The following is a 13561-nucleotide window of genomic DNA, read 5'->3' on the forward strand; positions in this document are numbered from 1 at the left end:
GTGGGCTCTAACTGGCCTGTGGGCTGATGTTTCCAACCCCTGACTTAACTGAATCCTTTCGAAAGGAGCAACCAGCTGAGAGCAGGGGAAGGAGCACCTGACACCTGGTTTAGGGGAAGGGAGGTGACCAGCAGAGTATGAAAATGTGGAACAAAGAGCCACAGGGAGAGATGGGACCCACAGGGCAAACTTTGTAAGAGTTAGTACTGTTTAGCCTTTCAGACTTTTTTTTCTAGTTGAAATAATTTGACTCAATCAGTTTGCTTACTACATGTATTTCTACAATATTTTATTTGGTGGAAGGGTGACACTCATTTTAATTGTGTTTAGTATATCATTCTTATTTGAAAGTGATAGTGAAAGTTGCTCTGACTTGTCTGACTCTTTGCGACCCCACAGACTCTAGCCTGCCAGGCTCTTCTGTTCATAGAATTCTCTAGGCCAGAATATTGGAGTGGGTAGCCATCCCCTTTTTCAAGGGATCTTCCCAACGCAGGGATCGAACCCAGGTCTCCAACATTGCAGGCAGATTCTCTATCATCTGAGCAGTCACAGGAAAAGGCAGCTCCCATTCTGCCACTGAACAGCTCATGATACTATTCACATCATGAAAATTGATAAACATTAAAAGGGAAACATTTTTGCATACAAAAAAAATTCAAATTGTATTATGCTCTCTCTCCCCTTCCTCTGTTTGCACTGAACATTTTTTGATGCTTGAATTATGTTATAGATGGTCTGATTCAAGAAAATCAAACTGGCGTTCTGATTTTCTTGAAGCTATGCATAAAAGAAGTTTTTTTCCAAACAGGGTTTTATTTCAGGATCAATGAAAGCTGATGCATGGCTGTTAGTCTTAGCTATGACATATTCTTGAAGGAAAAAGAGAATTATCTGTAAGTTTTTTCAAGCCTCATTCAGGTGTTCATGGGCATGTGGGGGAAAGTGCATGATATCCACAGAACTGGCATGGCTGACCCGCACCATGGAGGGTGTGAGCTTGAGTGGTCTTGAGTGGCTTCAGTGGTCTTCCAGGTGCGCGGTGTGGTATGACTAAGATGTGACTCCTTGTTGCCAGTTCCTCCTGAGTCAGACAGTGCAAACATGGAAGAAGACAAATTTAAAATTAGCAATAGAGCCTGCAGTTATGGACCAGGCAAGCTAGAATCATCATCTCAGCCTCTTAAGAAGACTACTGCTGACCACTGGACTGGGGAAAGGAAGGACAGTGGGTTGTTAAATTGGTGCCTTCATGTCAGTTTGAGACATGCTGGCTTCTCTCCACTTGGAAGTAGGCCTGATGCCTTGGATACAGTCTAATTATCTTTTTATACATTCATAAAGAAGTTTATTTTTGGTAAAGTCACTAAAACTGGAATAGACTTGATTGGTTTATATTGGAAAAGTAATTTGGGGCTCATCATCCAAATTACATTAAAAATGCTGAAATGCATTCCAGTTATTACCTAATCTAGCCTACTTCTTTTTTATCAGGGAGATGGAATAACATTCAAATTATAGGGCTTATGTATATTTTGTGTCCCTAAGTATGAGCTATTAAGAGAAAAACTGTTTTTAAAAGGGGACTGCTAATATTCACTGGATGGTTTATAGATGGACCTCCTTCGTCCTTCTGCAGGATATTGTTGGAGATCTGAATGCAGAAAGGGCAAAAGATCCTCATCATCTGTGCTGTACACAGCCAGCCCTGGAGGAAAGGGTGGTACCTGCATGAGTCAGGGTGCCTCCAGAGAAACAGAACCAGCAGGGCACACGCACATGCATGCCAACACACACACACACAGAGTCAGTTCTCACTATTTATGGTAGTTATGTTTCATAAAGTCTACAAACATTGAATTAGGAAGTACAGAGTCATCATTCCTAGGGGAAATACAGTGTGGTTCCTATGAGCCTCTGGTCACATTCCCATCAACTGATCAAAATATAAACTTGTTTTATCTGTATTTCTGTTTAAAGACACCTTACTTAATATATACTCTTGATTCATTAACATTGAACTCACGGCCAGCAGCTCTGTAACCGACGCCTAAAGGAATTCTGTTTCCTCACGGGGCACAATCACAGCCTTCTGGCATTAGGAACACTAGACAAACACTTCAGCATGATGCTTAGGAGCCTTTGCAAACAGTAAATTCACCAACAAAAAGGTAAAAATATGAAAATCATGGTGCTACATACACCGTGTAAAGAACACTTGTTTACATTCTGAGAGCTGAACAAGAAGGCAGAGGGTTTCTTGTTCAACCTCAGATAGAAACGAATGGATTAGGTGACAAATTCTTTACCACTCTACATGTATCCAGGAATGACTGTGGAAGCACCACAAGTGTTAATTTGGGGGTAATAATAAATTTTAGCAAGTAGGCAAATCCACAAATACAGAATCTGTGAATAATGAGGATCAAATGTATACCGAACAAGATTTATTTAAAGCAATCAGCCTTCATGATTGTGGGGACTTGCAAGGCTGGAAACTCTCTGGCAAGAGCTGAAGCTGCACATTTTAACAGGTGGAATTTCTACATCAGGGAAACTTCAGTTTTGCTCTTAAGGCCTTTCAAGAGAGTGGATGAAGTCCTCAGACTATGAAGATCTTTACTTAATGTTAGCTGATTGTATATGTCAACAGCATCTACAAAATAACTTCACAGCAACATCTTAACTAGTGTTTAATCAAACAATTGGGTGCTATCATCTAGCCAAGTTCACACGTTAAATTAACCATCACAGCACGCAATTTAGAGTCCAGGATAGTGGCCCTGGAGATCTTCCCTTTGCATTTTCCTAGAAGGCTCGTATGAGAAAGCAACAACCCATAAACCCCACCCTCTTCCTGGGTCAGGGTTTGTTCCATGTACTTTGACAACTTCCAGTCTACAAAGGAACCTCACTCTGTCAGAGCACTGAGCACAGTAGGTGGAAATGATGAGGATCTTTTATCTGAAGTGTTAAAAAGGGACCAGAGGTATAAATAGCCAGTGGGAATTTGTTGTGTGACTCAGGGAACTCAAACTGGGGCTCTGTAACAACATAGAGGGGTGGGCTGGAGAAGGAAATGGCAAACCACTCCAGAATTCTTGCCTAGAGAATCCCGTGGACAGAGGAGCCTGGTGGGCTGCTGTCCATAGGGTTGCACAAAGTCAGGCACGACTGAAGCAACTTAGCACGCATGCATGCCTTGGATAAGAAAATGGCAACCCACTCCAGTATTCTTGCCTGGAGGATCCCAAGGACAGAGGAGCCTGGTGGGCAGACGTCTGTGGGGTCATACAGAGTTGGACAAGACTGAAGCAGCTTAGCAGCAGCAGAGGGGTGGGCTGGAGAAGGAGGTTGGAGGGAGGTTCAAGAAGGGGGAGACATAGGTATACCTATGGCTGATTCATGCTGATGTTTGGCAGAAACCAACACAAAATTGTAGAACAATTATCCTTCAATTAAAAATAAATTTAATTATAAAAAAAGGGACATAGGTTGTCAAACTTTCCCTTTGATTCATCAAATACAACCCATCTTTGTTTGAAATTTGATAATTTTCTTATGCCTGAAAGATTCAGGCTTTTTCTGCTCTGAGCCTCATCCAGCAGACAGTTGTTCAGCCCCTGCCCTGGAATTAATGACAGGGCTCAGACTTCTCCCAGCCTCTGGGCTGCCGCATCCTGTCAACAGTGCTGTTGAGCAAGAGCGGTGTTATTGCCCAATCTCCAGGCTTCCTCATTCCTCTCGGGCCCATGATGGAGGAGGAAGGGCAGGAGGGACCTTGCCTTGTGCTGTAGCCCCTTTATTCCGTGTGTGATGCACAAACCACAAGCACTGGCATCATCAGAGAGCTCATCAGAGATGCAGGGCACCAGACCTACTGAATCAGAATCTGCAGTTTTTTGTCAGGTTCCAGGAGACTCATACACACAGTAAAGATTTGCAAGCATGCTCTGGGGAGTTCTGTGGAGCCACGATCCTTCAAACCTCATTGTTTAGGTCTTGAATCCTGACCCATCTTTCCACCTGTTTTGAATCAGATATTCCAGAACAACACTACTTTACCTGGCACTGGTGAATGGACACCTCCATCTTACTTCCCACAATAGGAAGCCTTTGAATAATCCCAGCTGCAGAGCTGGCCTGCAGTTTTTGTTCCCCTGGTTGCGGGTGACTTTATTCTCAGTGCCTGCCCAGGAGCACTACTTCTGCCCATCCTGCCCTGTTATCCTGCCTGCTCACTGCCCCCTGGACCACTCCTGTGGTTCTACACACAGACATGTGGGAGGAGAGACTGGAACTTCGTCTTCAGAACTGACCTGGACAGATTCAAACAGGGATGAGCACAGTTGAGAGGAAGTAGAATCAGCTGAGAGATGCAGGGAACAGGGAGTCAGTTTCTAGACGTCTCATTTCCAGAGCAATCTGAGGTCAACATATGAGCTCTACTAAAGCTTCCGTTGCCTAATTCTAAATTGACAAGGCATCGACCTCTGAAACCCTTCTGTGAAACCCATTAAACCAGTTGAGAACCTCAAAGTTTCTCTAGACGTTTGCTTTTGAGGCCGGTTTAACAGGGATGTGGCCAGCAACGAGCTACAGTTTTGACTTCCCTAGAAGTCTAATGGTCTCATTTTTATTAATCATGGCATGCATTAACCTGTCTTTATGGGATACCCCCATGCCATGAAGTCAAATGATTAATTTTCCATGCATTTAATAGATTAGTCTGTAATTATCAAGGCTATTTTCCAAACTTCACATTTGATCATTCTTAAAGAGAGAGGATTTCTCATCATGAAAACCAGCTTTAGGCTTGGATAGCAATTACACATCTTTTTTTCCCCTGGCATTAGAACTATAGGGGAAGACAATAGATTGGTTCCCAAAATGACCTCAAGATTTTTCCACTTGCTTTGTTGTTCAGTTGCTAAGTTATGTCTGATTCTTTGTGACCCCATGGATTGTAGAATACCAGGCTCCTCTGTCCTCCACTATCTCCTGAGTTTGCTCAAATTCATGTCCGTTTTGTCAGTGATGTTTTATAACTATCTCATCCTCTGCCATCCCCTTCTCCTTTTGCCTTCACTCTTTCCCAGCATCAGGGTCTTTTTCAGTGAGTCAGCTCTTTGCATCAGGTGGCCAAAGTATTGGACTTTCAGCTTTAGCAACAGTCCTTCCAATGAGTATTTATGACTGACTTCCTTTAGGATTGACTGGTTTGATCTCCTTGCTGTCCAAGTGACTCTCAAGAGTCTTCTCCAGCACCACATTTCTAAAGCATCAATTCTTCAGTGTTTACCCTTTTTCATGGACCAACTTTCACATTGGCATAAGACTTGGTCCCTAAAGAAGGCTAACATCGCCAAAGAACTGATGCTTTTCCCATGTAAACTGTGTCAATTTCTAGGCTCATCTCCCGTGTCTCCAGATGGGGAGAACATAAGCTGATCAATCAACATCAGCCTGCAATTTGCTGAGGGTCGTTTCCTTGACTCGTCTGAACCAACACATGGTTAATTTGATTGCCATTGTGTCTAGAAGACTAAGTGCCTGTCAGTAGGTGTGCAAGTCAACCTGAGCGAAGGAAATTGACTAGACAAATGAATTGACTTACATGTGCCTGGAACACTGTGAGCTGTTCTACAGCACAACTCTAAGGGGTACTCTCGTTGTCTGTGTAAACGGAATTCATGGGCAGTGCACAACCTGTAAAACTGCATGTGGTGGCCCTGGGAACATTCTTTCCCTGGCTCTACCTTTGTCATCCACCTGCTATTACCTAAATACCATCTCAGAAAAGCTTTCTTGACCATTTAATCATAAGGAGCTGCACCCTTACACCCTACTCTGTTTATTTCCTTCATTGTACTTACCACAGTCTGAAGGGATCTGGTTTAGTCTCTGCTTTTCTATACTAAACTGGAAGTTTCTGGAGGGCAGGGGTGTTATCTGTTTGATACACAGGAGGTGCTTAATATGTGTTTGTGGAATGAGTGAATGAGATAATCAATATATGCATTTAAAGCAATGCCTGAAGGAAGGGAGATTACTTCAGAAATCTTTTACCCTATCACTAAAATCCTTAACTGAAATTTTTTCCATGGTTATTCTTTCTGGAATTTTTTGTTTTGTATAACTTCTTCTGTACTGTTTTACTTTGTCTTGTCTCTTATTCTCTGCTATCTTAAGGTAAAAATAATAACTTTAAACATCTCTAAAATGAGAGAACCACCTGGTATGAGTGCCCACTGAATACCAGGCATGGTTACAAATACAAAGTAGTGAAAGCCATGGTCCTTACATCAGTGATAAAGCAAGATACAGACATGAAACATTGATGCTTTTTAATAATTCAAGCTATGCCTACGTTCTTAAGGATTGATAGAGGAGACTATCTTTCTCTGCTCTATATCCTCAGAACCAGAAAGATAATCCATTAAATATATTTTTTTCTAGTTCAATAAAAATAATTAACACTGATTTGAGGAAAGAACAGAAGATTTGTCACAAACAAAAACATGATTAATTACCAAATTAACTGTGCAATCATGATTGCTTCAGAGGCCTATATGTTTAGCCTGAGACAATCAGAGACTTGATAAAGGTTGGTGCTAAGTCTGAGAGTCTTAAAGGGAATTTAGTGGGACTCCTGATTTAAACCTAAACTCTTTCCACCAGCAAGACTAGAATGCATCCAAGTTCCTCTGAGTACAGCCAGGCAAACAACTCTCAGATGTGTGCTTGCATGAGTAAATTGTCAAGAGTGCCTCTGTGGGGGGTCAGGGACAGAAGACCGGGAAGGACTCTTGTCTGAGCCTGTGGAAAGAGGGCAGATGCCCAGGGAGCTGCCATCAGGAAGTGTCTGAGTCACAGAGCTGTGGGTAGGGTCCCCTGGTGTCTAGGGGGTGGAGGCTGGCCTACTACCTATGTCCTAAGGACTCCACGAGACTCAGTGCTGCACCTTGAGGGTCAACTCTTGGGCTCATCAGGAGAAAAGATATTACAGCATTCATGGAGGATATATACAGGAGTGGCGGCCTTGGCTGGAAGCATACACGTGGGGGCATAAGGGTAGCTGGCATGGGAAAGGAAGAACACAGCAGAGGCCATATATTTGTGGCACATAGTGAGTATACACCAAACAATGCGTGGGGTGAAATTTCTGGGTGTGACTCTGAGGGGCCTCAGAGATCTCGCATCACTCAGATGGGGTGATGTAGGGAGGTTCTATTGCTGTGACTCATAGGCCAATAAAGCTAGATGGACTCAGCTTATACAGTTTGCAAATATTTGAAGAGTTGGGTGCATAATGTAGCAGAAAGATGTGAGCAAAAGATCAGGAGTAGGACCGTGCACATCACATTCTAGAAACAGGGTCTTGTAGGGGGTTGATGGGAAACCAGGGTGCAAAGATAGATTGTGGCCAGCAGCAGCGGCCCTGAATGACCAAGCTAAAGATATTGCCTTTGGAGGCTAATCAGGAGGAAAGTGATGCAAGGAAATTGGGATTCGGGGAGACTTACCTGGTCCTGGTGTTTAGCAGTAGTTTTTAAACTTGCTTTAACATTGGAAACATTTTTGTGAAATGACATCTAATGGGGATGCTTTGTAGGTATGAAGTAGATCAGACCAGAATGGTATTAATAGAAAGAGAGGGTAGAAAAAGATGGAGCCTGGGCTACACTGTGATGCCCAACAGATACTTCTTGGTGGTGCAGTAGTTGGGAGTTTAAACTTGTTTTTCTCACCTGTATTTCCTAATATAAACAGCTATTAGTTTCATAATTAAAAATTCCAAAATTATTTTAAAAACAAAAACAGTTCTTGCTTTGTATTTAGAATCAGTTCATGGCTCACCTCCTCAAAAAAACTTTCCATCGTTCTCTGAACCTCATGTATTTTCTTCTAATATATCATCTGGCATGCTCTTTGAAACTTGTGGATGGATTCACAGAGGTGCTGTTTTGGTCAGTTAAGGCCACTACAACACTATACCATAGACTGGGTAGCTTATAAGCAACAGAAACTTATTTCTCACTGTTTGGAGGCTTAAAAGTCCAAGAGCAAGGCACCAGCACATTTGACTTCTGGCAAGAACCCACTTCTTACATGTATGAGTCTGTGTATGGGTGTGTGCGTGAATATGCATATATATGAGTAAAGCAACAATGAGGTAAAAGGAACACTGCTCAGATGCCAAATTCATTAGCCAGTAAATCTGAGATTGATGAAAAGTCCTGCTGTTCTCTCCTGGGTATGCCCTGTCCCAATAGATGACTCACTCAAATTCACACTGGGCCCAACCACAGAGGAGAAGCAGTGACTAAAAGTGACTAAGCACTTTAGGAAATCAGCATTCTGGTTTCTCAAATGTTGAGTCTGATTATAGTTTCACATCTTGGGACCCGCCTCACACTGGCACAGCTTCATTCAAAATCTCCCCAGAGAGGGTGTGGGGGCAGACACAGGAGCCCCCAGGGCTTGAAAAGAACTTTGAGAGGCTAATTGTCTATGGAGATGAATGGTTACAGTCAGTGGGCTGTAACCCACTGTACTCGAAACTGGAATGTAGCTTATGAAATAGAACATTATTATTCCAAAACCCACCCTCTGCTGAGGAAGTGGAACTTCTCCAGCCGGTTGGTGAGCCTCTCAGTTGTTTATCTCTGGGCTTCAGGTCCAGGGAGAGCTTATTTCCTAAGGCCTCACCAGCCACAGGGAGAGAAATCAAGGATCTGAGTTACAAAGAGGTGCTTGATTGCAGGCACCACCTGGTTTCCCAGGATGTCAACATTTGCCAGAGCTCAAAGAAGCTGCTTGGGCTATTCCTGCCCCAGGTTTGAACTTAATGACCCCGTAGAGAGGAGGCCTCCCACAGGCCTCAGAAAACACAGGCTGTCTAGTACCAGATGTCCGTCTGGTGGGCTGGAGGCCAGTTGGAAAGGGGCCAGAACTGATTTTCACCCTTTTTTTGCTACCCTGAGCCCAACCTCTCCCATTCAGGGAAAGTGCTCCATCTCATAAAGGAGTTGGGTGGCGGGGAGCGTCTCTTCTTTCTTCTTCTCCTTTATATGAGTGTCTAATCCCAAATTTAGAGAAAGGTCTTCCTTCTCCTTGAGATCCTCTTTAGAGCAAAAACCTGGTGGTCACTTGGATGTTCCAGGTCCCTGAAGCAGGCAGGCAGGCTAGTTTTGGCTGCTGCCCTCCCTGTAAACAGGTATTTAGATGCCCTTTTTGTGACAATGTGTGTGTGCTCAGTTGTTCAGTCAAGTCCAACTCTTTGCAACTCCCCGGACTGTAGTCCACCAGGCTCTTCTGTCCATGGGGTTCTCCAGGCAAGAATACTGGAGTGGGCTGCCATCTCCTTCTCCAGGGGGTCTTCCTGATCCAGGAATCAAACCTGTGTCTCCTGTATCTCCCTCATTGGCAGGTGGATTCTTTACCACCAAGCCATTGGGAAGCCCTTTTGTGACAATACTTGTGGTTAAATACAGGCATCTTAGTCAAACAGGAAATTCACATTTTTCACATTCTTTAGCCAGAGTTGAAGAAGATGCTACAGAAGCAGCAGCAGCAGGTCAAGAATCTGTGGAATGTGACTGTTCTTCATGTTTCACTCTTTGTTGGAAACCATGGTACCTTCTCCATCCTCTTTGTCCTCTGATATGACAACGCTCACTCTTCACCTGGTGACAGCTCAGAAGGGACTAGAGCATGGCATGGCGCTTACAGGATCAGCCTTCCATGTTAGAACAGACCAACTTTCAAATCTCCAGGCCGCTCACTTAAAGGACAGGGCTCGAGGAGACTCACTCAAGGAAAAGAGGAGAAACAGGAAGGTCTGGTATCTGGGAAGCCAAGAAAAGTGACAGAATCTACTTCAAGGTAAGACAGGTACGTGGCCAGGGTCATGAAAGAATGGACTTTTCCAGAACTTGGTTGTGGAGGAGAGGGACAGTGGCAGGCAAGCTAGGGAGAGAGGTTTTAAGAAGCGAGAGACCTGACCATGTTTCTAGGCTGGAGAGAAAAAGTAAAAAGGAGAGAGCAAGGCCTAGAAGAGACTGAGCCCCTAGAAGAGATCCAGAGCCCCAGAGGAGTCTCTGGGCAGGAGAGGATCCAGCTTTTCCTTTGTGAAAGCTGGAAAGTGACTGCAGAATTGGCTGAAGTTCCAAGGATGTGAGCTGAAGTAATTCATGATATAGAAATTGTAATCCTCTAGAGGAGGAAATGGCAACCCACTCCAGTATTCTTGCCTGAGAAATCCCATGGACAGAGGATCCTGGTGGGCTACAGTCCATGGGGTCGAAAAAGAATCAAATGTGACTTAGTGACTCAACAACAACAGTGGACCAAATGTTTATGTCCCTCCAATTTGTATATTGAAGTCCTAATCCCCAGTGTGGTGACATTTGGAGGTGGGATTTTGGGGGGATAATTTGGTTTAGATGAGGTCATGTGCGTGGAGCCCCTATGATGGGATTAACGTCCTTATAAGAAGAGGAAGAGATCAGAGCCTCTCTTACCCTGCCATGTGAGGAAACAGCAAGAAGGCAACCCTTTGCAAACTAGGAAAGGGGATCTCACTAGACACAGCATCTGTGAACATCTTGATCTTGAAATCACCAGCCTCCATAACCATGAGAAGTAAATGTCTGATTTTAAGCCACCCATAAGTATATGATATTTTGTTATAGCAGCCCAAACTGCCTAAAAAAGAAGACTTGGTGGTCTGCTGAGAGAAAGGTGGCTATGGCTGGATGTAGTGGTGATGGTTTAAATAGCAACTGGGAGCATCACGGGAAGAAAGGAAGCTTGATCAATGAACTGGAAAGGGTAGCTGTGCTGAGAACCCAGTTGAGGCCAGAGGACATGGCTTGTCAAGCCCAAACCATAAGGTTATGAATTCCTATGCTACACTCAGTGCCCCTCACATAGGTAGTAAGTAGGAAAATGGTTGGGGTGATCCACAGAAAAGGATTTGTGGGACTGACAGCAAAAGGAAGGGGGCAAGGAGTTTGAGGTTTGTTGCAAGAATGACAGAAGAGTTACGTCTTGGGGTCCAGCTGTGTTGTCAGTGATGGGCTAGGAGAAAAGAGTAGAGATGAGCAGCAGGTGACCTAGGAGAAAGGGGACGATGGAGCAGAAAGAATAAGGGGTGGGTGTGATGAAAGAGGGGGCTTCCCAGGTGATTCAGTGGGTAAAAAATCCACCTTCAATGCATTAGACCCAGATTCAACCCCTGGGTTGGGAAAATTCCCTGGAGGAGGGCATGGCAACCCACTCCACTATTCTTGCCTGGAGAATCCTGATGGACAGAGGAGCCTGGCAGACTACAATGGAGTCACAGAGATGGATGTGACTGAAGAGGCTTAGCACACACGCACAGCCATCATCAAGTAGTTGGAATTGGCCTATGAGATGAAAACTGCTTTCGGTTCTCCTCCAGATGAAAAGTGACAAGCCTGGGCCAGGTTTTTAGCAACGTGCATAAAGCAATAGTAATGTGTAAATTAAGGTCAGCTTGTCATAATCCATGTATCCTTCCTATTCATCCTTAGGTGCTCAATTAATGCTTATTGGCTGAGGAAATGTCCTTCTGCTAATCTGGGAGGGAGCAGGGCCCGAAGCTCACCTGAAGCCATTTAAGCTGCGTTTGGAGTGTGGCCTACAGCTGTAGGAACTTTTGCATATATCTTGAATATTGACTTGTTTTTAATTACTGGATTTGTACTACTCTCTGTAATGTTATATATTTGGCTCTAGCCTAAAGAGACTGCACCTGAAGAGATTCTGCCACTTACTCAGAAGATCTTAATCTTTTACTAGTTAGGTTAGGAGGGGACACAGAAAGAAATGTGGGAAGCCAGAAGCTACTACTACGGAGAAGGCAATGGCAACCCACTCCAGTACTCTTGCCTGGAAAATCCCATGGACGGAGGAGCCTGGTAGGCTGCAGTCCATGGAGTCGCTAGGAGTCAAAACATGACTGAGCGACTTCACTTTCACTTTTCACTTTCATGCATTGGAGAAGGAAATGGCAACCCACTCCAGTATTCTTGCCTGGAGAATCCCAGGGATGGGGGAGCCTGGTGGGCTACCGTCTATGGGGTCGCACAGAGTCAGACACGACTTGGCAGCAGCAGCAGCAGCAGAAGCTATTACAGCTCACCCTCGAGGAAATACCATGAGATGGGTAACAGGGAGCATGTGTATTACTCTCAAGCTTCAAATCTGCCAAGTGTGTGTCTGGTCACAGATATTTAATGTCACACCTCTATTTGCCACACAAGGCTCTCTCATCTTCTTCCCTTCTGCCCTTACACATCACAGATGCACACACACATACACACAATCTCAAGTGTTGTGCTTTCCTTTGTAAATCAATAAGGCTTTGGTTCTATAGATCAGGGTTTTTCTCTCTTCAGTTCTTGGCTCTCCTGGTAAGTACCAAAGGGGTAACAAACACGAACGATGAGATGAACAGCAAAACCCAGTCCCGGAAGTCCTCACATTGAAGCCATCTCATTATGTAAAAACAAGTTAAAAAGTCCTAGATACGTGAGAACCAGGATGACATATAGATGACTTTTTAAAATATTAATAACAGTCTAAAGGAAGTTATGGAGACAACTCAGGGATTACTTCTTTACATGGTATCTGAATCTATCACCACCACTGTGCTTAATAGGGTTCACTAGTCTCAGTCATACTGTGCAATCAGAGATCCGTTTGACAATGGCTTAAGAAGACAAAGGCCTAAAATCAAAGAGTTCTAGCAGAGGGGAAAGAAATGAGGCATTTTGCCAGCTGAAGCCACGTACCCAAAGGGAAAAGGATTGTAAGGTGAAAGGTGTTTCTCTGAGATGGGCCCAACGCTGCTTCTGTTTTCTCGTAGCCTCAGGCTGGTTCTATCTTTTAGGACTTTGTGACCCGGAGTGACTAACTGCATCTTCCCACCAGCTCCTACCAAGCCAGGGACAGAAACGCTCATCTATGGCCGATGTGGATGATCACTGAGTCATGAGATCTGTGTTTTCCCTCATTCTCCAGCTCTGGAAGGCAGCCCATGGCTCACCAACCTGGGATTGCCATCTGGGACAGAAAGAAGCAGTCCAGGTGAGCTCTGGGGCTTCAGTAAACTGGCCTTAGGGTGTCCTCAGGGCAATTCTGAGTTCTGGGGTCATCCCTAGAGCCACCCCTCTCAGGGTTCTGAAAACCAGTGAGGCTGAGCTGTGAGATGTCCTTTCCCCGTGAAAGAACCATTAATTGAGCATCTATTGATGAATAGGAAGGACACACAGATTATGGGAAGCTGACCTTAATAATTTTACAGAATGGTTAGGAAGGAACATTAACACACCTTGGGTATTAGGTGCCTGCCTGTCATATATGGACTGTTTGTGTCCCTGTAAAGTTCATGTGTTGGAACCAAATCCTCAACATGATGATATTTGGAAGTGATGGCCTTTGGGAGGTGATTAGGTCTTGAGAGTGGAGCCCTCAGGAATGCAGTTATACTCTTATAAAAAGAGACCCCAAAGAGTCCCCTTGCCCTTTC

General features: G+C 44.3%; 1 long non-coding RNA gene across 1 annotated transcript in view; it reads right to left on the bottom strand.

Moving 5' to 3' along the window:
• Positions 1-306: 306 nt before the first annotated feature.
• The window catches only part of LOC139039424 (uncharacterized), a 160192-nt gene continuing 146937 nt past the window's right edge, over positions 307-13561 (bottom strand). The window contains exon 3 of the long non-coding RNA XR_011492690.1: positions 307-1084. This is a non-coding gene — a long non-coding RNA (uncharacterized lncRNA). The remainder of the gene's footprint in view (positions 1085-13561) is intronic.

Source organism: Odocoileus virginianus, chromosome 2 (assembly GCF_023699985.2).
Source record: "Odocoileus virginianus isolate 20LAN1187 ecotype Illinois chromosome 2, Ovbor_1.2, whole genome shotgun sequence".
Classification (NCBI taxonomy): domain Eukaryota; kingdom Metazoa; phylum Chordata; class Mammalia; order Artiodactyla; family Cervidae; genus Odocoileus; species Odocoileus virginianus.